Raw genomic sequence first — 26,448 nt, 5'->3', positions numbered from 1 at the left:
TTGTCAAGCTTGTTGGTTGTTCTGTTTTGTGTTCAAACGCTCTATTTTTTGTCATCTAAGGTAACAGTTCGATTCCTTGTGAGTTTTTACTGTTATCTAGTCTTTAAAATTGAATTATTAGCCATTAAATCGCATGTTTTAAAGCCAAAAATTGGGTCGTTAATGGCGTATTTTAGGATTTTGAGTAAAAATGTGGTTTCAAATTGTTTTTCAATTAGTTTTAACATGATTAGAAGGTTTCTTATCTTTATTTAAAGTTTCGTTAAGGATTTCTAAGGATTTAATGAATTTTTGCAAAAATTACGATAAACATGTAAAAAAAATTGATACATTAAAACACTTAGTTTTGAGTATTTTAAATGTTGAGAATCAGTCGTAAGTAAAAAACTTAGATGAACGAAATTTGTTTTAGGTAAAAAGATTAAGTATAGACCGAGATATTTGAGTTTCAAGTTTGTTGGTTGAAATTTCAGTTTCTTGAGGAATATAGATTAGGCTTGCATTTTTGGTTGGTTTAAGTGAGTCTTTGGTTGAATTTTCATTGTGTGTTGTGTGGTTAATTTGTGTGAAGCATCAAAACCATTGAAACTTTCTTTAAGCAAGGAGAAAGACAAGGTTAAACTAGTTTAAGCTTTCGGCTTTTTGACGAAAGCATAATTGGTGAGTGTTTGGAATTGCTACTTATAGACATGATTCTTAGTGTTGACTAGGAGCTTAGGAATAGCCTAAACCTCTATCCTAACTTTCGAGTGTAAGCTTTCTATTTTCCTTGTTTTATTTTTGGCAAATTATGTGAATATGTGAATAACTATGAATTGGTTATTATGATGCAATATTGTGAATTGTATTGTATTATGGGTATATTAAATATGTCGAATGATAGTAATGATGTGTGTTAGCAATATAAAGATGTGCAGTGAAAGTGTGCAAAAGCTGGTAAGTATGTATGTGTTGCATTATGGAATATGATGCTAATGTAACAGGTTCTTGTATGCGATAAACTAATTTTAATGCACTAATATGTTGACGAATATTTGATGGCTTAATGAGCATTACTATGACACTTTAAGTGAAATTAAATGTGAATTTGATAAGCATGCATTGTGTACAAGTTTGTGATGTAAATTGACGAATATGAACAGAGATGATGTGCATTAATTCAATAATTAAAAATGTGTAATTATGATGTGGATATTTTGGCCTTGTGATCTTATAAGACCGTTGGATATAGTTGGAATGCCATAGGAATGAGTACTCACCTATATATGTTTTGTGATATAGGTCTTGAGGCCCTGGGACATGTTGGAGAGATAAGGGAATGTAAGCTAAGCTCCATTCAACGGGACATGTTTGGTGTGTTGGAGAGTGTTAGCTTTATGCTTCACTTATGAGACATGTTTGACTCTATGAGTCTATTTTGTGTGCTAGAGATCTGTGTATCCGATGAGTGATCATAGAGCTCAATTTATGTTTCATAACCTTAAGAGTCGAACTATCATAAAATGTGACTGAATGTGATTAAATGAGATTTATATGTGTTGTGATATATGCTAAAATAATCATGTGATTTATGTGATAAATGTGTAGTAGTATAAATGGAAGATGATTAAACGTGTGAAATATAATATTAGGCTTAAATATGTTATGAATATGTGACATGTCTGCTTACCCGATGCATAATGACTTGATTGCGTAGTGGATTGATTTTTAGTTCGATTAGCATGAGTATGTGGTTGCTATGCAAATTATTGTTTAAATATGATCTTATATGTTATGATAATACGATAAGAGGCAGATGCTTTTAATTGTGAATAATATGTTAAATAAGTTTATTTAAGTTACATGAAAACATTAGTATGTTATCATAGTAAATTGCATATGTAATTGTGGATTAGGTTGTTTTCATATAACTTGTGAATGCCTGTGAATATATAAGTTAAACTTGTGAGTTATTAAAGCATGTATATGTTGTTTTAGTCTTGAAAATTTATTGTTAAATGGATTAATGAAGCATGAACATGTAATTCTAACTCGAATGGAATATGGTTGAGAATGTGTTGTAGTATGCTCTTGATTGACCTTTGATATTCTATGTACATTGTGGTTACTCTGAGTATTCACTGAGCTGGTACGAGTTGATTCCAATTAGTTGTGTGTCGATGTGAGCGGTATGGTTTTGAGGGGTGATCTAAGAAAGTCCATTTTCGTTATTCGTTGGTTTTTATTATTTGGTTATGTTTTGGGAAAAAAGAAATGTGGTAGTCTTTTTGCTAGTATTGGATATGATATTTTGGGTTGTCTTTATGATTTAATTGCTCATAGGATTTTGGGATTTGTTTCATAATATGTTGACTATTGCTTGGATTTTCTTTTGATGTTTGAAAGTATTATTATGGTTGTTTCGGTGTTTATTTGATGATGATACAATAGCATGTTGAACTGGTACGAGTTGGAATGACATATGCTTAAAAATGTTGTATTTTTCGGGTATAGAGCAGAGGTATCGATATTCGTGTTTTAAAAATGACACCTCTATATTTTCAAATGTGCAGGGAAACAAAAATGAGATTCAGTATCGATACCTTATCTTGAGTATCAATACTTGGGAAGAAATAGCGGTACTTTGGCAGGGGTACCGATAAAGTTTGGGATTTTAAGAAAAAAAATAAGCAATTTGGGTACCGATTTTCCACACGGTATCGATACCTCTTGAGCAAAATATCGATACCATGTCTTTAGTATTGATACCTACATTGATGTTTTGAAATTTTGCTAAAAAAGACCATATGCATGTTTAATTATTATTTTAAGTCTATTTGAAGTATGTTTGCATGTAATGACGATAAGTTAAGCTTAAGATGGACTCTAAACCTGTACGAATGTTAAAATGGAAGACGTTTTGTTGAGAATGAGCTTTTACTTGTTCTATTTGACATGAGACGGTAGTGTGACACCTTGATATTCGGGCTTGGCGACCAGGCCGGTATGGGGTGTTACAATTTAAGACCCATTGGAACAAGTTTTTATGTCAGACCCTTGAAGTGATGAAGAAGGGGATGAAAACTTAGCTTTGCTAGAAGCTAACTAGAAGGTATTTAATCCACAATCTCGTTTTGAATCTTTAGAATTAGAAAGTGAAGATTATGTTCAACCAAAAGCGTCAATCAAGGAGCCACCTAAATTAGAACTTAAGGTACTTCCCTAACACTTAAAATATGTTTACTTAGGTAACACTTCGACTTTTCCTGTGATTGTTTCAGTAGAGTTAATTGAAGAATAGGAAGAGAAACTTATTTCATTGTTGAAATAATTCAAGAAGACTATCGGATGGACCATAGCCGATATCCATGGTATTAGTCCATCCATTTGCATCCATAAAATTATCCTAGAAGATGGCGAGAAAAAGATGATTGATGGACAACAAAGACTGAACCCCATTATGAAGGGCGTGGTAAAGAAAGAGATCATAAAATGGTTAGATGCGGCTATAATTTATCCCAAATCAGATAGTTAATGGGTAAGTCCAGTCCAATGCGTCCCAAAAAAAGTAGGTATTACGGTTGTTGAGATCGAAAATAATGAATTAATACCGACTAGAATGGTTACAAGATGGAGAGTTTTCATAGATTACCAAAAGATAAACAAGGCAACTAGAAAAAATATTTTTCCTTTGTCATTCTTGGATCAGATGCTGGATAAACTTGTAGGGCGAGACTATTACTATTTTCTTGATGGTTACTCAGGGTACAATCAAATCACTGTAGCACCGAAGGATCAACACAAAACAACATTTACATGCTCGTATGGTACATTTGCTTTTAGATGCATGCCATTTGGTTTATTTAATGCACCTACTACATTTCAAAGATGTATGCTGGCTATTTTCACTGACATGGTTGAGTAGTATTTGGAAGTTTTTATGGACGATTTTTCAGTGTTTGGAGACATTTATGATGATTGCTTAGCCAATCTAGCCAAGGTACTAATGTGGTGTGAAGAAGCAAACCTTGTACTCAGGGGAAAAGTGTCATTTCATGGTACGAGAAGGTATTATTTTGGGGCACGAATAACAAGACATGAAATTAAGGTAGATAAAGCAAAGGTAGTTGTTATTGAGAAACTCCAACCTCTAACATCTATAAATTGTGTTAGGAGCTTTTTGGGGCATGCCGAATTCTATCGAAGATTCATCAAATACTTCTACAAAATTGCTAAACGTTATACAAATTATTGGAGAATGACACAATATCCAACTTTGATGAAGAATGTTTGAAAGCTTTTAATGATCTGAAGAATCGGTTAGTTTCGACACCAATTATTGTAACACCGGATTGGGATTTTTTCTTTAAGTTAATCTGTGATGCAAGTGACTTCATGGTAGCAACAAAGTTTTTCACCCCAGCTGCTATGAAAGTTGGACTTTGATAGGAGCTTAATTGAATTACACGGTAATAGAGAAAGAGTTACTTGTTATTGTTTTTTTCTTTTGACAAGTTTTGATCTTATCTTGTAGGTACCCAAGTGACTCTTTATATGGATCATTCGATAATAAAATATTTACTTGCTAAGAAAGATACCAAGCCGAGATTGATCCGATGGGTACGTCTACTCTAAGAATTTGATATAGAAATTCAAGATCGAAAAGGGTAGAAAACCAAGTAGCAGATCACTTATCCAGATTGGAGCCACAAGAACGAAGTTCATCTCTTGTACCCATCCAGGAGACATTTCTAGATGAGCACATACTTAAGGTAAATCATGTCCATAACATCCCTTGGTTTGCTGGTTTTACTAACTATTTAGCTTGTGGTTTGATGCCTATTGGGAAAACGTATCAACAAAGGAAAAATTTTCTTCTCGATGTGAAATACTATTTCTGGGAAGAGTCATATTTGTTAAAAAAGTGCATGGATAAAATGATTAGGAGATGCATGGTAGAAAATGAGGTACTTAAGATTTTATATCATTTTCACACAACTCTGAGTGGGTGACACTTCGGAGGTACACGTACTGTGACCAAAGTATTGCAAGCCGAATATTTTTTGGCCAACGCTATTCAAAGATGTGTAAGCTTACGTAAAGAGTTGTGATCGGTGCTAGAGGGTTGGAAACATCACCAACAGAAATGAGATGCCTTAATCAAGCATCATTGAAGTAGAATTATTAGATGTTTGGGGTATTGACTTTCTTAGTCCATTCCCTCATTTTGTTGGTCACAAGTATATACTGGTAGCAATAGACTACGTATCTAAGTGGGTTGAGGTTGAGGAATATCCGACAAATGATGCCAAGGTTGTGATGAAGTTTTTGCGAAAACATGTGTTCACAAGGTTTGGAACTCCTAGGGTTATTATTAGTGATGATGGGTCCCACTTTGTGAACAAATTGTTGAAATGGTTGCTCGATAGACATGGTGTGAAGAATAAGGTTGCCACAACTTGCCATCCACAGACGAATGGACAAGTTGAATTGGAAAATAAAGAGATAAAAGGTATACTCGAGAAGGTAGTTTTTCCAAATCGATGAGATTGGTCCAAAAGACTAGATGACGCTTTATGGGCCTATAGGATAGCATACAAGACACCTTTAGGGATGTCTCCCTATCAGTTGGTTTTTGGAAAAGCCTGTCATTTACCCTTAGAGTTAGAACATAAAGCTTACTGGGCTCTCCAACAGCTCAACTTAGATCTCAAGCTTGCTAAATAGAAACAAATGCTTCAACTTAACGAGTTAGAAGAGTCCTGAATGTTCTTATATGAAAATGCCAAACTATTCAAGGAGAGACTAAAAAGATGGCATGACAAGCACATTTGAGTTCAGGAATTTGAAGCAGGTCAGCAAGTCTTGTTGTTCAATTCCAGGTTAAGGTTCTTACCAGGTAAGTTAAAATCACGTTGGTCCGATCCATTCACTATTCATCAAGTCTTCCCATAAAGGTTTGTTGAACTTCACGATAAGGGAGATAATTTTAGAGTTAACACTCAACGTTTGAAACATTACTTGGGGATAAAATTGAGTGGGATTAAATCTCATTCATTTTATTAGATACCTAAATTTTTATTTCTATTTTAAATAAATGACTTAGGCTATATTTTCTGGATTAGTATGTTAAAATAAATTATGTCTAGGAGATTGAAACTTAAGCGGGACCACTTGTGACCCCTCCAATCTTTCCTAGGAATTGATTTTAGCATAATCTTCCAAGAAAATATTTCCTAAGTGACAATAAATTTTTAATTTTTCATATAAAAAGGTCGATTTTGATTCGAGTTTTAGTTTGCAACTCAATTTTCAAATTATCTATAAGTCTAGGGACTTAATTGAATTATTTGCAAAAATTGATTGTTCTTTTTGTAAATATTAAAATTAGCTATCTTTTTCTATAAATATTTTTAAAATAGCTAAAATAAATATTTTTAATTTAATTTTTTTAATAAATAAGATTATAATAACTAATATATAATTATATTTTATATAATACATATTAGTTGCTATCAATTTTGTGTAGGATTACAATTGTTTTAATATTTTATTTAAGAGTTTTTATATTTCAATAAATAAAGTAATAGAAAATAATATATTAATATACCTTATATTATTTATTAATTGTTATTTATTTTATATGACATTAGGACTTATAAAATTTATTATTATTTTATTCTAAGGATTTGAGTTGAACTCCCCCATACTCACACTTTAAATACAACTTTTCCATGCATGTTTTCTTACATCACTCTTAAAACCATCCACCTTCCAAGCTATCTACTACCACAGCCCCTATCTACCTTCATCGACAATTGTAGACGGCACCACCAGCAACTGCACATGCCTAGTAGCCACCATCACGCTCACCTCACCACCTACTCCCTCGTGCATGTCGCTAGCCATCCTATGCACATCTTTTCCTTGCTCATGCCCTGCTGCTCTCTCACACCTACTCCCTTGCGCATCACTGGGCGCACTACTGCTACTTTTTGTCCTTAGCTCGTGCACATCCCTTGCGATACACACACTAATCGCATGCCTTTTTTCCTTTGCATGACACCACCATCGAAACTTGCCGCAACCATCAAATACACCAAGCAATCGCCCTCTAACCAACCCTAAACCAACATTGTTAGCTCCACGTTTTATTTATTTTATTGAGTTCTTAAGTTTTATACAAAGGTGGTAAGAAAAATTTTCTCCTAAATTTCAATTTTATTTAATTATTTGATTTTTCAATTTATTAAATTATTAATATTTTATACTAATTGATTTTTTGAGAAAACATTTGTTTCCATCTTATGTTCAGGTTAATCATGCCCCGCAAAAGAATTCGTGCCTCTGTCCAAGTTGAAGAATCACAAAACAAATTCCATTGTGAAGAAGCCAAAGCGGGATACAACAACATTTCAAAAATCAACAAATGCTCCCACAAAAAGTCTTTATATTGAAAGAAAGAAACAATACTAATTTCATGGTAAGCATTCGACAAGTTGCTGAAGCTTTAAATTGGAAGTGTTTTGTGAGAAAAGACCAAGTGCAGATGAAGAGTTAATTCGTGAATTTTATGCGAATTTGACCTCAAGCAAATTAACAAAAGTCTCTATCTAACGAATCAAGGTACCAATAAATTCAAGCACTATTAATGAGTTATTTGATTTACCTAATTTTGAAGATGACAAATATTCTTCCTTAATAGAAAATATTGAGGCCAACAAATTGCAAGAAATTCTTGAGAAACTTACAGTTCCGGGATCTAAATGGACCATATCAAAATACGGAGCTCATACTTATCATAGAGAATATTTGACACCATTAGCGATGGTGTGATTTTATTTTGTTCGGTTCAACCTTATGCCTACTTCGCATGGGACTACAATTTCAGTAGAATGAATGGCCTTGTTATACACAATTATGACAGCAAAGACCATTGATGTGGGAAAATATTCTGAGAGAAATTAAGAATTGTACCGCTAGATGTTTTGGCCTAGCATACTTTCCCTTTACGATAACAATTTTGTGCTTGAAAGCTAAAATTCTTGCAAATGAAAAGAAGATAGTTTATAGCCAAGGTGCAATCACAGGTTGGGACCTCTACTGAGTAGCCAGAGATTCTGTTCTGCAGTAACGAGTTGAATTCAGCGAGGATCCTGAAGAAAAAGAAGATCCTACAAAGGTCGAACCAATGCAGTCAATTAAAATCCCTGATAAGGTAGAACCAATTGAACTAGTGACCGAACTTGACATAGTGACCTCAACATTCAAAACTCATTCACCTTGCCTAGATCTTCATGATGAGCTGTAAAAGTTGATGGACCTAATGCAACATATGTAGTGGCAACAACAAGCTTACTAGAGATATTTAAAAATACGGGATGACCCAATGAGAACCACTTTTATGAAAATATTCCATGATCCATTTATTTTTGTGCCCGAGCTTCTAGATTTTATATTTGAACCATGGAGTCCAATATCGAAGATGGAACGAAGTGATTCATGCAAAAACAAGGACGATGGAGCAAAAGATGAGTCGTATTCTGAGGGATCTGCAAATAAATAAAAAGGGGGTAATCTTTACTTTATTTTATTTTCTTTCTTAGGATATTTAAAGTTTTTAGGATTAGGTTCTTTTAGGATTTTATTTCTCTCATAATAAAATAAGAGGTGGAAATCATCAATAAAATTAAAAAAATTGCATCATAAGAAGTGTGACAATAGATATGTACATGTTTAGGATTTGATTTGTCTTTGAAAAGCTTGGTATTTAAGCAGTCAAACTTGACTCACCTCATTTTCCTAGGGTCCTACCTGGTGTACAGTATCTATTCACTTCTATATTTTCATTCTCTCTATTGTTTTTAAAAATAGGGACATTGTTCATCTTAAGTAAGGTGACCAAAAATTGAAATTGTTTTTCAAGATACATTATTCTTATCATTATGATTAAGTTATATTTTGTTCAGAAATTTGAATTTTTGTTAATTATTCTAACTTCAAGTATAAATAAAGTTGTTTTTTCACAATAATTGTTATGTTATCTGAACTATGACATAATGTTACTCTTAAGAGAGTTTGCATATCATACCATAAATTGTTTTAATTATGTAGGAGAGCTAGACATACATGAAAGTTTAAGTCTCTAGAATTGGCTTAGTAATTTCTTGAGGCGAAATCCTAGGAAGCATGGAATTTTGAGAATGACTTAGGCAAACTTTTGTTTGGACTGTTTGAGCCTTTCAAGCCAACCTTAATGAATATTTATCCCTTGAAACCCAACTTTGAGACTATATGACCTAATTTTATTTGAACATTTGCAATATTTAGCCATCACATCTATCATAATTATCTTTAAATTGTCTCAAACACTAGACTTAGTCTATCAAGAATATTCTTTGAAAATAAGTTTGTGGAAGTTGAAATGAAGTATCAAATGCTCAAAAGAAAAAAAAATTGTAGTACATACAGTAAAATGCTCGTGTTCTAAAAAAGAGAGAGCATATGTACTCAAAAGAAATAGATGTACAAAAGAGCTTGCGAAAGCAAAATAAGTTGGTGTATTGAACGTACTTATTCCGAAGGTCTGATACAAGCTGAGTGTAGGGTTTTTAACTTAAAATTATCTATCTTTTACCTACCTCTAGCCCAGCCACGTTACAACCTATTTAAAAGACCTTTCGATTTAGATTTCTTTGCTGCCTACATTAGTGGAGAGAAATTGCTAAGTTCAACAAATGAAGACATAAGTTAAACTTAGTGATTTCAGTTTAGTCTATTCTTTCTAGCATGATAACAATTGAGAATAATTTGAATAATATATATACTTGAGTTGCATAATTTCAAAATTCTTGTTCTTGAGCATAATTACACTAAACTCATAATTGTGGGGGAAATGTATTCTAAAGACATTTTGCAATGGTGATTTCAAGCACTTCCTCTTTTCAATTTGTGCAATATTCAGGACGAGCAATGAAATAAGTCTGGGGGTGTGGAAACACAAAAATATAGACTTTTTCAGCACCCTTTGAGCTCTAATTCATGCAATTTCATAGTAAATTTTGTCAAAATTCATGCTTTAATTATAAAATATTTGAATTTCACTTAAATTATTAACATATTTTATTTTATTTATTTTTATAATAAAATTTCACAAATTTGGTTTATTTTTGACAAATTTGCACAAAAGGTGAAAATTGGCTAAGCAGACACTTTGGAAGGCTTAAACCGTTGGGGTGATTCTTTCCATCAAATGGAGCAAGAGCAGGGCTGAATGTTTTTTCAACCAAGAACGGTCCAAATTATTCTTATTTTATGTAACTTATATTTAATTTTTATCCAAATTTAATTGTGTTAAAAATTAATGTAAAGCTTGAAAGAGAAAAGTGACCAAATTGTGCTAATAAAATAAGAATGATCCAAAAGAGAAATGGCGGCCCAAAACCGTCCAATAAGTTGACCCAATTTAGTTATTTAACTGATATTATTACTTACAAAATAGCCCTCAAAATTTCTTTAAACTGCATTGAAACGTCTCAACTATTTGTGCCTTTGAGTATTTTCCCAAGCTAAATAGAGCAAAGTTTGAATTATTCAAACTTGCTCCTTTTGTGGCCGGCCAAGGAAGAGTGTATGGCTGCTAATTATTTGATATTTTTAGCAACCACTCCCACCTATAAATACCCCCATTTGTTACCTCATTCAAGACACCATTCGTTTCCCATACATCTCTCTCTTTAACTCACTTTCTCTCCTCTATTTCCTTATTTGTTTTCCCTTTTTCTCCATTCCCTTATCGATTTACCTCTTGAAAAAAAGTCTTCTTCCACCTTGAAATAGTGGCATTCAACTATTTGTAGAGGCCTCGGTTCAACCAAACAAGCAGAGAAGAAGAGGAGCGCACTAGTCTGGTTCAGAGAAATTGTAACAGCCCGATTTTGGGTCTAGTTGGAACAGTGATTTCAGGACCACAAATCCGACGAGGAAATATTTATTTTAAAATTATGACATGGGTTGCATTATGATAGGAAGGTTGCATGAAAATATTGATATAAAAATTTTATCGATTTAGTGATTAATTAAGGAAATGACCTATTTGTATAAAATGTAGAATTTGAATTCTAGAAGCTAGAAGGGTTAACTAGCTATGAAATTGTAATACCCCGAAAATTACTACAGTAAAAAAAAGTAAGATAATACCCTTGATATGGTAAAATAAGGAAATAAAGTGATAAAAAGGGAAATTGAGTTATGTCAACAATGGAAGGTATATTATGACATATTAATTCAAGAAAGGATTAAATCGCAAAAGTGAGAACAATTTTGTTGCCCAAGAGTAAATACTTAAAAATTGAGGGGTTAAAGGGTAAATATGAAAAAGTTAAAGGACCAATAGTGTAAATATTTTAAGGGTGGAATAATCTAGAAACTAAGGAAAATGGATGAATTAGGACCAAATTGAAAAAGGTGAAGAATTTTGAGGGACTAAATTGCAATTTTACCAAATTAAGTGATGACTCAAGGATGGAATTTCAAAAGATTATGAAGGGAAAAATGCTCAATTAGAAGGAGAGAGAATTCTAGAAGGTAATGATGATGTTGGTGATATTTTAATTAATTAATTAGATAAATGTTATTTAATTATTATTTATTAGATTTTAGTATAATTTATTAATAAATGAGTAATATAAAAGGAAGGAAAGATGATGAGAAATCATCTCTTCTCCATGAAACTAACGTGAGAAGAGGAAAAAGAAAGAAGTTTTCTTCTTTACAATTTGGTCCTCCCACCAAAATCACCATTTTCACTTAGAAATCAAAGAAATTTCATAGCCACCAGGAGAGAAAATTGATAAGGAGACTAGAGGGAGCTATAATATCAAGTTAGATTCAAGAAATAGAAGCTAGAGGAGGGAGAAAATCAAGTTAAAGATTGAAATCAATGGCATAAGGTAAGAACATCAAGATTTTTATATACTTTTGAGTTTGATATTATTGAAAAAGTAGGAAATTAATGTTAAGGTAGAGTTTCATTATATAAGGTTATATATTCTTGTTATGCTAAAAAAGGGAAATAAGAGAAAGTGATGGAAAATGTTGAAGAGAAAGGAAAGGAAAGTGTTATAAATTTAGTTATCAACATTTTACACTAAAACAGTTTCGAGACAACAGCAGTAGTCTGACTTTGAAAATCTACCAAAAATCGTATAAATTGAATTAGAGGATAAAAAAAAGATGACATTAAATATTATTGGGTCTAGTTTCTCATAGAAGAAACGGTGTAAGCAATGAAATTGTAAATTGTGAGATAAAGTAGGTTTTGTGATATAAGGTCAGAATGATTTCGGGTTCCCCTGTACTAATTTTGGAAAATCATAAAAAATTTGAGAAAAATAATTAGAGGCTTAAATTTATATGTTTAAATTCTTAATGAGCCTATTTTCAATAGAAACAAACGAAAACATCATTAGAATTCTGTATGAGGAGATAATTAATTTTTAGTGAAGAAGGGTCGGAACTGTTAGACAGCAGAATAGGGATAACTTTAAAGAATAAACTTTATGGTAATAAAATATTTGAGTCTAATTTCAGATAAAATTTATGGATCTTAATTTGGAGTTCTGTATCTCAAGATATAAATAATTTAGTAACAATGACTCAAGTGGACAGCTTTGAATGAATATATATAAGTAAATGGTGAAATTATAGATAATGTTACCTATAAGCATGTTATATACATTAAGGATGTGGAATGGAGAGGAGGAGGAGGAAAATATATGATTATTTAACTAGCATGAGTTTTCATTAAAAATGACCAATTTACATGTTTTAGGTTCAGGGACTAAATTGAACAAATGTGAAACTTTAAGGGTAAATTTGTAAAAATGTCAAAAGTGACCAAATTGCATGAAATGGATTGGTTATTTATCTAAATTACAAAATTGAATGAAATTTAGAACAATATTGGGTGGAAATTTGAGAAAAATAGAAAATTTCCAAAATGTCCTTGAATTTTGGTATTTCTGCAATTTAGTCCGGTGAGCTCGTATGAGCTATATTCTATATAATTTTAATTGAAGTGAATGCTATTTTGTAATGAATATTATATATATGTGTGTGTTTTATTATTGGAATCGAATTATTATTGGTAATATCTATAATTATTTGATGCATTTAAATGATTATCGGAAGCTCAATTGGGTTGGAAGTTTGTTGGAGATATATCACATTATCCATTGGTTCTATTGGTAATTTTGGATGATTTGATTCTGGTTATAATGGCTTGTATAAGTTAAATTGGATAATGTTAGCTCATAAATGTTTTGATTTTAATTGGTCATAAATATGAATGCTTGATGAAATGAAATATCTGAAAATTAATTTGTAAACTTCGGTAATGCTCTATAACCCTATTCTGGAGAAGGATACGGGTTAGGGGTGTTACAGAAATATTGGATTTGCATCCTAGTTCCCTTCCCTTCTTTGTAATTTTCTTGTTTATGTTGTGATTATGAATATGAATAATTTTTGTGTTGTTGTTCTTGTTCTAATTAAAATAACTTAAATTTAATTCGTGTTAATTTGATTGCATTATGTCCACTTGAATTATTGAAATCATGTTTCTGTTGTTATAGGCCTTGGTAAGTTGTTCAATTAAATAAAATCATTATGATGTTATACTTGCATTATAAAATGTAAGGTAATGAATGAATTAATTATTAAACGTATTGAAATTGTAATTAATTGCCACAATATTTAATTGGTGCATGTTTAATCTTCTAAGGTAGCTGAAGGTTAAATTAGTGACAGTATTAAATGATACATTAGCTTTGCATAACTTGCAAATTATTGTGATTAAACTATTTCAATATAGAAATATATTGTTTCTTCACTTAATCTTATATGTGCTTATGAAGATTGATTAATTGTTTGAATTAGCATTGAGAAATGTTCAAGAGATTGGTTAATTGAGTAAGTTTACCATGTTGCCGCGAAAATTTCGTAACAACATGAACATGTATTTAGTAATCCTAAGTTAAGGAATGTAATTGATCTAACACAATTATGTAATATTGATTAAAACTCATCTTTTTGAAATCGTGCATTGAAATTTTTACTTTTTATTTTTATTACTTAGCTAATTTTTAGTTTTTAACTCACTTATTCAAAACAACATATTTTTCCCATACCAAAGTGTTTGATTCACATTTCATAAATATTTTTCTTTCGCAGTCCTTGTAGGTACAATAACTCAACATTTATTTGTCACTTTATTACTTGTTGCGATTGTGTACACTTGCACATTTTTGTCGTTCCACTTATGCTTCCAACCAAATAAAGGTTCATGAACGCAACGACCCAACCCACGATTTGGAGTTAGCGGTAGTGGTGTTTGCACTTGAGGTTTGGTGAGACTGCCTGTATGGTGAGAAGTGTACCATCTATATAGACCACAAGAGTCTTAAGTACTTACTCACGCAGAAGGAGTTGAATCTTCGATAGGGTAGGTGAATAGAGTTGCTGAAGGTTTTTGTGTGATCAAGTATCACCCTGGCAAGGCAAATGTGTTAGCAGATGCACTAAGTAGAAAGCCCAGTAAGTGAGCTGCAAGATCTATTCGCGTGGCTAAGTGTAATAGGTGATGAGCGATTGCTCACAAAATTACAAGTAAGACCAACATTGTCACAGCAAATTAAAGGAAACCAAGCCTCAGATAAAGAGTTGACAAAGAAGGTTCGCCAACTAGAATAAGGAGTATGAGGGGAATTCACACTAAATGATGAAGGGGTACTCTATTTCCAAGGAAGACTTTGTGTACCCAAAGATGAGCAACTTCAACGTGTTATTCTTAAGGAGGCACACAATAGTCCGTATGCAATGCACCCTGGCAGTAAAAATATGTATCGTGACCTCCGTGAACTCTATTGGTGACCAAGATTGAAGCAAGCTATTATAGGCTTTGTGTCAAAGTGTCTAATTTGCCAGAAAGTCAAGGCAAACATCAGTAATCTTCAAGATTGTTACAATCACTTAAGATTCTAGAATGGATGTGGGAAAGGATCACCATGGATGTTGTATCAGGTTTACCACAACTACGACCAAGAAGGATGTTATTTGGATAATTCTAGATCGTCTTACGAAGAGTTTCCATTTCTTAATTATTCACACAAACTATACTCTGCGAAGGCTCACAGAGATTTACATTGCTAGGATAGTAAGACTGGATGGCATGCTAGTTTCCATTACTTCTAATAGGAATTCATGATTCACATCGAGATTTTTGAAGAGTCTACAATAAGCTTTAAGTTCAAAGTTGAAATTTTGTATTGCTTATCACCCTTAAACAGATGGCCAATCAGAGGGAGCGATACAAGTACTGAAAGACATGTTGCTAAGCTATGTTTTGGAGTTCGTAAAAAGCTAGGAGAGTTATTTACCATTAGTAGAATTCTCCTATAATGACAGTTACCAAGTAAGTATTTAGATGGCACCCTTTGAAGCATTATATGGAAGAAGTTGTCGAACACCTCTATGTTGGGTTGAGATGGATGAAAAGAGAATCATTGGACCCGAGTTGGTTCACGAGATTGAAGACAAGGTGAAGATGATATGCGAGAGGTTAAAAGCAACTTGAGATAGACAAAGGTCCTATGTTGACTTGGAACGACGAGATGCTCAGTGCCAAGTGGGTGAGCATGTGTTTCTTAAGGTATCACCATCGAAAAAATTCCTATGGTTTGGATGTAAATGGAATCTAAGTCAGAGATTCATTGGTCCATATGAGGTGATAGAGAGAATCGATCTTGTAACATATTAACTTAAATTACCTCGCAAACTTGATTGAATTCACAATGTGTTTCATGTATCCATGCGGAGGAAATATCGTGCAGACTCATCCCATGTAGTGTCAACATATGATATTGAAATGTGATTTGATTTGACTTATGAGGAAAAACCAGTTAGGATTTTAGCTTGCAAAGTGAAAGTCTTGAGAAATAAGAGGATCCCTTTTGTCAAAATATTGTGGCAAAATCATAAGGCCAACAAAGTTACTTGGGAAATAGAAGTAGTGAAGAAAAAATACCCTCAATTTTTTAAAAGAGAACATTTCGAGGACGAAATGCCTTGAGTGAGGGAGAGTTGTAACATCCCGAGAAAGAGTCTTGAAGTTTTTTCCTCGCAAGTGAAGGTTCTCTAATGTTTTAGCGAACTGTAGGTTCGCCAAAAGTGTTTCAGCAAGGAGTTCGCCTATAATTCTGTAAGGCAATATATGCCAAAGGATGCGGTAAAGGGTTCTCCAGATTCATTAAAACTTATGTTTGTCAACCTGTTTGGCAAGCTGGGGTTCACAAGTTTATTTGGCAAGGTGTGGTTTTCTAGTCTGTTTGGCGAGCTAGGATTCACCAATTTGTTTGTAAACTGAAAGTTTTCCAATTAAAAAAATTATGAAATTAAGATGTTTTGCATCTATGATACTTTTCGTGCAAGTAACTTGCTTCTAAACCAACTAGGGCACCTAAGTGAAGTAGGGCATCCAAAGATCATTAGGTCACTTAGTGCCTATAAATACAACCCTCATTCCATGAAAACTCTCTCATAAATATTCTATTGTCAAGTCTTTATTCTGAACCAAGATCGTAGAAATCAAGGTAAGCATCTATCCTGTTAGGGTTAATTGTCTAGAAAGCTGGGTTCGCTTGCCTGTGTGAATTCCATGAGTTTTGCCTATTTATGTAATCTGAGTGTGTTTACGTATGTTGCAAACCAGCCGAACCATCTACCAGCAAAGAAAAAGGCAAAGCAAAACTCATTTAAATTCTTAGCTTTATTGGTGAGTGATTAAAAGTTTCCATAAATGTGCTAACAATCATGTTTTCAGTATGAATTCTCAGGGTTCGTAACTTGTGTACGAACTGTTATGTTTCCAATAACTTTGTTTTTAAACTAATCTTTTTCTATAAAACTCTATTTTTAAGTTTTGATACTCTGGTTTCAATTTATGTTTTCAAGATGTGTTTTAAATATATGTTTTACGCGTGCTCCTATGCGAGCCTGTGTTTTATAAGCTATGTTTTTATGAGCTCTTTATGTGAGTTCTATGTGAGAAGTCTCTGTACGAGCTCCTCTACGAGCTTATATGCTGGATATATTGCTATACCAAAGGATTGTGAGAATTCACCTATATGTTTTGTGATTTGGTCTTTGAGGCCCTGGAACATGTAGAGAGATAAGGGAATGTGGAGCAATGGTCCATTTAATAGGACATGTTGCCATACATGGCAGTGTTTAGTTTTATGCTACACTTATGTGGCATGTCAATGACTCTTTGAGTCATTCTGAGGCGTTATAAGGAGATCCACATATCCAACAAAATAAGACAAGATAAGATAAGATAAGTAAGTTAAGACAAGTGTAAAAACATATTTTATGTTCCTCAACCATTCCGATAAGGCAAGTATGTGAGCATGTTTCATGCTAAATAAATCTATTTTTAAACAAGAAGAAGCTAAGTTTCTTAGTACGATTTTTCAATAAATATATGGGAAACTATTTTAAAACCTATGTGATTTTATGACAAGCAAGTTCTGCGAACTGGGTCTCTCACCTTCACCGTGAACCTAACACACGATATAATATTTTAGACTGAGTTTTCTTTCTGTTTTAGACTTTGTATTTAAATTATACTCTGATGATTCCTAATTATTCACTAAGTTTTAAATGAACTCACCTCTTCCTTTCTTACTTCATAGGAAAGTAGGTCACGAATGATAGCGGAGAGGTAGACGACTTGGCGAAGCTCATCCCTAAAGAGAAATTGATGAATTTGGGGAATAAGAGATAGTGTTTTATTTACATGGGTTTAGATTTATTATAATTTGATTTTGTTATTAAAAAAATATCCTTAATGTTTAAGTTTATTTCTATTTTGTGAACCTTAAAGTTAAACCTTTGTTACTAATTTCTTCTCAACATGAATAAGTTTTGATGTTTCTTTAATTCTCCTAGCACGCTTGCCTTGTCGCATTCTTTTACTATTGAGTAAGTACTATTATCATATACAGACCAATTTTATTGTGAAGTATTATTTTCTGCGACCTTTGTATGATTTCAACCGCTATATGCATGCGAACCTTTAGGAGTGATAACCTTTTTACTTAACGAACCCAACCTAAGTCTGAAACCCTTGCATGAACATCCTTTATTGGGAATTCGATTGTGTGTGATCCTATGACATTTTATTTTAATTGCAAACTAAGAATTTATGCGAACTGCTATTATTTTGCGAACTCATATGCCATTCTGTTATGTGAACCTATATTGCAAGATGTAGGCAAACCTAAGTAGTGGTGAGAACCTGGATAATAACTTCTATGTAATTGTAACTAGTTTTAAAAGTGTGTACCTTAAATGCCCTATTTATATATTGCATGCGAATCCATAACTTTTTCTGCTAGATGACATGCGAACCCTTCCTCATTTTGTTTGATAAGCTCAAATGTTTTACATTCTATGTAAGATATTATTCTGCTATTATGTTATAACTTATCATAATATAGGTTGTACGTAAGTGGTGTGCTAGAGGTTAGGTTTGGAGTTAATAAAAAGTCACTTCGGTGGCTAAAATAGCTCACCAAATTTGGGTCGAAACTATTCGGCCGATTTTTGGGGTGTTACATTGGGTCTCACTCACATCAGATCCAATTATGAGTACTTCCTAGACCTTTTGACCTAGTACTCCATAATGTGATCCAAACCCAAATAAGTTTTTCTATTTCTCAAAATAAACTTTAATATTTATATAAAACAAATTTCTCATCTTTATTTTACCCCCAATAAAATTTGGATGATTTTACCCTTAGTAAAATTTTGAAGATTTTTCCACTAGTAAGATTTTGAGAAATATGTTCAATATTTCACAACTTAACATGTTCATTGTGTCTGAATAGTTTATTTTTATTTTCGGGCTTCAAAACAGTCCAAAAACATAAACTTATTCTTTCGATAAATTTTTAAGTAATCATATAGGATTGGAAATTTCCATTTCCATTTCCATTGTTGGAAACCTACTTTCATTTTCAAATGATTTTATTTCCCCATTTTAGAGAAAACCATAATCATACTTGAATGTTTCCCATTTCTCTTTTTCTATTCATTCTATTTATTCTTGGTTTCAACGAGCTAGCGGAGGGACCGATTGGACATATGTAGTTAAGGCTCAAATGATTTATAATTAAGTTACAGATTTTTGCCTATTAATTATAAACTCATTTAGTTACAAAGTCATTCCACTATGGTATCATGACTAAGCTTTCTGAAACGACATACCATTACAGAAGCAACTACTTAATGCTTGTCCAATGACCTTGTCATCAGTGTGTTACCCTTATAGGGTATTCTTGATCTCTTTGGGATAATATCCATTCTCCTAATATGATCCTATGCTATCTCATGGTAACCATTACATCTTCCTTAATGAAAAGTCAATCACTATCAAATAGTGATCAAGTCATCCATCACAAAGACGGACGACCCGTGGCCACGTTTACTTTTCATCAACCATGTAATGCCAACGAGAGAATATCATTTACCCACATTTTTGGGATATGAATTCCACTTTTGTGAATGATGCTACATACTACAGAAGTCGTACACCCAACGCATGATCTTTTGGTTTCTTATCTATTTGAACTCAAGCTTTTACTTAAATCAAAGTGTATGAGTCACGCATACATAGTCCTCGATCCACTCAAGATTTAGGTGTGTCACGCTATGAATGTCAGAAGTGAATAAATCCATAAAAAGATTTAGGATCTATTATGCTTGGGTTCTGTCCGATGTGCTGTTAGTCTAGTCAATCATATCTATGTCTCTATCTTTTGGGAGTCATTCGCTTCGATTCCCAAGAGAAGGCATCTCCCTAATTGGACTTGATAGAAGACATATTATTCTTTCAATCGATTTTGTAACAACCTATTTTTTAGTGGTGTCGAAAATAATGGTTTCAAGGCCACAAACCCGATGAGTAAATTTATAAATATTATTATTTAATATTTATGAGTCAAATATGGTTTTAAAAATGTTTTTGATATGGTAATTTATGCTATTTGAATGATTAATTAAGTTCAAGTGGTAAGACCCTAAGGTTAAATGGTTTTAGAAAATGAGGTATCGGGACCTCGTTTCTATAAAACTAGCCATAAATATTTTTATAAATATTCTTGGAGTGCTATTAATGTTGTATTAAAGTTTCGTTAAGAAATTTTGATGTCCAAGTGATTAATTAATTGGAAAGGACTAAATTGTAAAGATGTAAAATTTAATGGCTATAACATTATTTGTATCTAATGATATAAAAGCATGAAATAAGGGCCTAAAGTAGTAATTCAACCAATTTAAAGGATAGTGGATGAACATGGCTATTTGGTGAGATTTGGTTAAGTTTTTAAGGGTAAAATGGTAATTAGTCAATTAAACTTAAAATTAAATAAACCAAAATCTTTCATCATCTTTTACATTTCTTTTTTACTGAATGTTAGTGGAGAAAGAAGCCATTTTTAACCTTAAAGTTTCAGCAAGCTAAAAAGCTAGCATGGTATGTGATTTTGGCCCTGTTTTTAATAATTTTTATATTTTTGAGATCGTTGCAACTAGGTCCAGCTAGCCCGTACCTTCGATTTTGAAACTGTTAAAGATATTGAATGTGGCCATTGATGAATCTTTGTGATTTTAGATGTTAAATGATGAATTTGAAATGTTGGTTGATATTTAAAAGTATTTTGTTAAGTAATTTTGATGAATTTACCGATTAGGGATCAAATTGTTAGAATAGTAAAAATACAAGGATTTGATGTGAAACTATTACAAATTTGGGCTGTATTGGGTGCCATGAATATTCAGCTGATATGAATTTGCAATGAAAATGATTAAATTGCATGTTTTAGGCTGAAGGACTAAATTGAATAAAAATAAAATGTTAGGGGCAATTTTGTGAAAATGTAAAAATGACTAAATTGCATAAAATAAATTGTTTTACTATCTAAATTAATAAATTGAATGAAATTATTTACTTAGATCAAGATCGAGTGGAAAATCGAGGAGAATGAAAAATTACCAAAAAACCCATGTACTTTGACATTTCTGCATTTTAGCCAGGTAAGTTCGTATGAACTGTATTCTTTATAATGTTGATTAAATTGAATGTCAATATGTGGTTCTATTGTGAATTGAATAAATATATGTATGTTATTATGCAATTTATCTTGTAATGAAACGATGGAAATCCAACGATGTTTCGATGACTATCGAACCCTGTTTGAACCTTAAGAATTCATAGGATACAAATGACATGTCATTAGGGTTTCCATGTTTTGGGTGCTTGTCTTGAATGTCCTATCGATGGTTGAGGTCTGGCATGTGTTGTAGATACTCCACAACTCGTGTAAGCAGCATCGTGTAACTTACATTCCGACCTACAGCTCGTGTGAGCAGGCCCATTTCACAGCTCGTATGAGCAGACCCATTTCACAGCTCATGTGAGCAATGATATAAAGGAAAGGAAAGGAAAGGAAAGATTATGATTATATTTATAGCACACTTCCTGTGAGCTACCCTGTGTATCCAATGATATTCTAAACAGTTCAACAGACATGAAAAAGGAAAGGAAAGGTATGTGTTAAATATGAACCAAGACAAGTATTTATGAAGTACATTGAAATGGTAAGATACATGAAAAGCATGTTATGTTATGATGGATGATAAATCCAATTGAATCATGCTCAAGTATAATGGTTATCCATGTTAAATTCATATGACTTATGTTTAAATGAACTAACATGTGTTATTAATGTGCTTAGGTTTGTGCCAAGCTTGTGGTTATGATTAATGTTTATGCTTACGCTTGTACTATGCATATGAAAAGGTAAGAAAAGGGAATGAAGTAGTAAGTTCATAATTGGGATGTATTATGATGTTGTAAAAGGTTTGATGTAGTAAATGATGTACTTATATGTGAGAAATCTATTTATGTTATGGAAGAATTTACCTATATCATGGATAAATACACTAATTCATGAAATGATAATGTTGATTTGTCTTATGCTAAGCATTCAGATTGGAAGAGAAAGTAAGTAATTAGAATGATTCATAATCTATTGAAAAGGCTGATGATTATGTATTACGACTTATAAACCCCAATATGTTATATATGAAAAGTATATGTGACATTAATAAACTTACTCATTTATGAGTTGATGATTATATAGATTTGTGAATCTTATGGCATTAGTATAGGTTTATGTTTATTCTATAAAGTTTATTATTGAAATGGAATATTATGCTTATGGTTTATACGAGCTTACTAAATGTTCATTGTTTATGTAGTTATATTTCTATCACTTTACAGATTATCGGAAGCTCAATCAGTTTGGAAGCTCATCGGAGACCTATCACACTATCCAACAATTATATTGGTAGATTTTCATGTTTTGATCAAGGTTATAATGACATGTATAGGTGAACTTGTGGTTTATGTTATTTGATGAGTTTGGCATGTATATATCGTTTTGGTTGATGTAACTTGGTACATTTGATGCCTTGTTGATGTGTGTTGTTATAACAAGGTGATAATGCATGTTTGAATGGTCAAAAAGATAGGTGATGAATTAACCACAGCATGGTCAAGTTATGGTATGCTTTGGAAAGGTTTTGAATAGATGTGCATGATTGAAATATGGTATGTTTTATATATTGGTTGATGGGACCATTTGGTAATGGCTAGATTGGTGTCATTTGGATGACTTTGATGCATGTGAGAAGTGGTCCAAATGATAAAGTCATTTTACTATGGCCTGAATCTAATATGGTAAGGTTGGTTTGTGTCAATTGTGATATGTTTTGTTATGGAAACAAGTTAGTTGATAAATGGTTAAATATGCACATGTTTAGGTATGTTTAATGTATCTGTTTGAGGTGCCTTTATGGAATATTGGTTGAATAGAAATTGGTCATTTTATGCATGTTTGAACATGTTTTGATACCTTGGTTATATGTGCAAATGGGTGAAAGAAATGGCTTGAATTTGGCCTATATCTTGTCCACACAGCCTAACACATTGGCGTGTGTCTCAGCCATGTGTGACACACGACTATGCGACACGGCCGTGTGTCCCTTGTAGGTTTTAAAGGTTGTATTTTAAGAGTTACACGGCCTGGCACATGGGCGTATGGTTTGGCCGTGTGACCCAAGCCAGAGAGTTACACGGGCACAGACACGGGCTAGGACATGGCTGTATGTCCCTACTTCAAATGTCCACACGGCTTGAGTCATAGGCATGTGTCTCAATTGTGATACCGCTGCAGTGTGTAATTTTCTATCATTTTCCTTAAGTTTCCATATGTTTTTTATTTGGTCCCGATTTGTTTCTAAAGTATTTATAGGGCCTCGAGGGCTCGATTAAGGAACGATAAGCATGTGAATGAATGATTTAATTCATGATTTTATTAATGTATGATATGTATGTTTTTATGTTACATTTTTACGGTAATGCTCTGTAACACTATTCCGGCAACAGATGCGAGTTAGGGGTGTTATAGGTTTCCTTATTTCTGATTTCTCTAAGGACAAGTTTAGGTTCAGCTCCTAATACAAGCTATCTTTTCGTACTATGATCTGACCACATAATACCGCCTAGTATTAGTTAAACATTTGGACAACCAATGAGCAACGTTTGCTTCTATTTTGCTTTGTATGCAAAAACAATGTGAGGACAATTATACAAAGTGTATATTAATGAAAATATTATACTTCCCTAGTGAATTAGATCAGTTGTGTTTCTTATTCTTGTGTCCGTCCATATGTTTCCCAAAGAGATCTCTAGTAATAAGAGTCTTGGCTAAACAAATCCCCGAGGTTTGTCCTCATATATGACCTTTGACTACGTCTATCATTCCGTCAAGCACTACTGTCTTTCTTATGTTTTTTGTCTATGTGGTTATTCGGGTTAGATATATCCACACTATTATAGTGCCATAGCTTTTCCATAACTTATATTTGGCCCTCCATAGTGAAGTTAGCAGTATGAGTCTCCTTTACACTTCTCCATACAATGGACCCATTGCTTAGGACAAAAACATAACCCGATGTCAATTTCCTCAAATCCTGAAACAGGTGGAAGTCAGAATCAGTATATCTGATAGGGGTAAGGTATCCTTAAGAATTCACAAGCATATTCCCTCATTCTCCATAAATACTTGAGTATATGCTTAACTGCTTGTCAGTTCCTTGGCCCTGGATTTGCCTAATATCGACTTACCAACCCCACTACAAAGCAGATATTTGGGCGTGTGCATAGCATAGCATACATGAGACTTCCTACTACTGAAGCATAAGGAACCTTTCTCATGTTCACTCTTTCTTTTGATGTGTTAGGACAATCCTCTAAAGAGAGATGAAATCCCAATACGGAGGGTTGATTTCCCTTCTTCGAATCGATCATTGCATAATGCTCTAATACCTTGTTTATGTATGAATCTTGAGATAATGCCATCACTTTGTTCTTTCTACCCCTTAGGATTCAAATACCTAGAAAAAAAATTAGCTTCTCCCAAGTCCTTCATGCTAAACTGTTGGGTTATCTATAGCTTAATCAATGACAATGTCCCTACATCATTTCCAATAAGTAGAATGGCATTGACATATATAACGAGAAAAACCACCTTCCCATCCCCTAAATGTTTGTAAACATAAGGTTCATCTATGTTTTGCTTAAATTCAAAATTCTTGATCGCTTAATCAAATCTTTGATTCAGTGAGAGGCATGCTTACTTAAGTTCATATGTGGATCTAATCAGTTTGCAAACTTTATTCTCGCTTGCTTTAGCTATATATCTAGTTGGTTGCATCCTGTAGATGCTCTCTTAAAGATAGTCGTTCAAAAATGCTGTCTTGACATTCATTTACCAGATCTCGTAATTGAGAGTCACTGCAATGGATAGTAATATGCAGATCAACTTGAGCATGGCAACCAGAGAAAAGGTTTCTCGTAATCAATTCCTTCTTTCTGAATATAACCTTTTGCTACAATTTCGGCGTTATAAGTTTCTACTATTACATCCACATTTCTTTTCCACTTGTATATCCACTTACACCCTATGGATTTTATCCCTTCCGATAACTTTACAAGTTCCCACTCTAAGTTGGAATACATGGAGTCCATCTGAACTTTCATAGTTTTTTCCTAGAGCTTGGAATCAACACTCTACATCACTTTTTCATATGTGAGTGGGTCATCATCTTCCTGTTTTGCAGACTTAGTGTTAAAAAACACTTCTGCCAGATTGGAAGAACTCAGGCCTCTAAGAGACCCTCTTATTTCGACGAGGCTCCCTACGTTGTTGAATGTTTACAAGTATACTATTAGGAGTTGGTTCTAGAATTGTTTCGGTAAGGTTTTATATATTTCTCGAAAGCTCCTCAAGTACCTATTTACTCTGAGGTTTGAAGTCATTCATGTAACTTTCTTGAAGGAAAGAACAATGAGTTGACACTATAACAATTCTGTCTGTGAGTCCAACTTTCTTGCATCTCTAACCAATACGTGGGTCGAACATCCTCAAATCCTAAAATGATTAAGATTCGACTTCCTGCCAAGCCACAATTTGTATGGGGTTTTCAATTCTGTCTTAGTTGGCACATCATTTAGAATATAGCAAGTCATTTCTATAGTGTATCCTCAAAAAGAGATTGGCAGCTTAAAATTACTTAACATCGAATGTACTATGTCTAACAACGTTTGATTCCTTCTCTCTACCACACCATTCTGTTGTGGAGTGCTCGATGCGATTAAATGTGTTATAATCCCATTCTCTATAAGGTACCCTAAGAAATCATTAAATAAATATTCCCCATTTCGATTAGACCGAAGTGCCTTTATGGTTAAACCTAATTGTTTCTCCACTTCCGCACGTAACTCTTTGAATTTATAAAAGGTTTCACACTTGTGGTGCATCGGGTATACATTTTCTGGAATAGCCATAAATAAAATTTACATAATACTTGTAACCACTTCTTACACTAACAGTCATCGGGCCACATACGTCATTGTGCACAAGTTTTAGGGGTTTTCAGACCCTCATTCCTTCTGCATTAAAAGATAAAAGATCACTTGGTCCTCTTACCTTTCAAGCAAGATTAACATTGTGGAAGATCAACTTTTTTAAGCAAGCTTAAGATGCCATCTTTCACAAGTCTAGTAATTCTTTCTCAGTTAATATGACCAAGTCTTAAATGCCAAAGGTATGCCTCATTAGAGTGAGAAGTTTTAAGTATTTTATTTGATACTTTAGTCTTAAACAGTGTGTATATCTTTGGTTTCATAAAATAGAGTTTGATTACTGCAACCAAATATTATTGTTAGGCAGTTTCCGCATATATGCGGGTTAGGTTGTAATATAGTTTATACAACAAAGTATG

General features: G+C 33.1%; 1 long non-coding RNA gene across 1 annotated transcript in view; it reads right to left on the bottom strand.

Annotated features, from left to right (window-relative positions):
- Positions 1–26,448, bottom strand: part of LOC121220070 (uncharacterized) — a 50,894-nt gene that overhangs the window by 13,564 nt on the left and 10,882 nt on the right. The window lies entirely within an intron of this gene.

The sequence above is a fragment of the Gossypium hirsutum genome, chromosome D08, assembly GCF_007990345.1.
Source record: "Gossypium hirsutum isolate 1008001.06 chromosome D08, Gossypium_hirsutum_v2.1, whole genome shotgun sequence".
Lineage (NCBI taxonomy): Eukaryota > Viridiplantae > Streptophyta > Magnoliopsida > Malvales > Malvaceae > Gossypium > Gossypium hirsutum.
The sequence above is the reverse complement of the archived record's forward strand: the minus strand, read 5'-3'. Positions and strand labels throughout refer to the sequence as shown.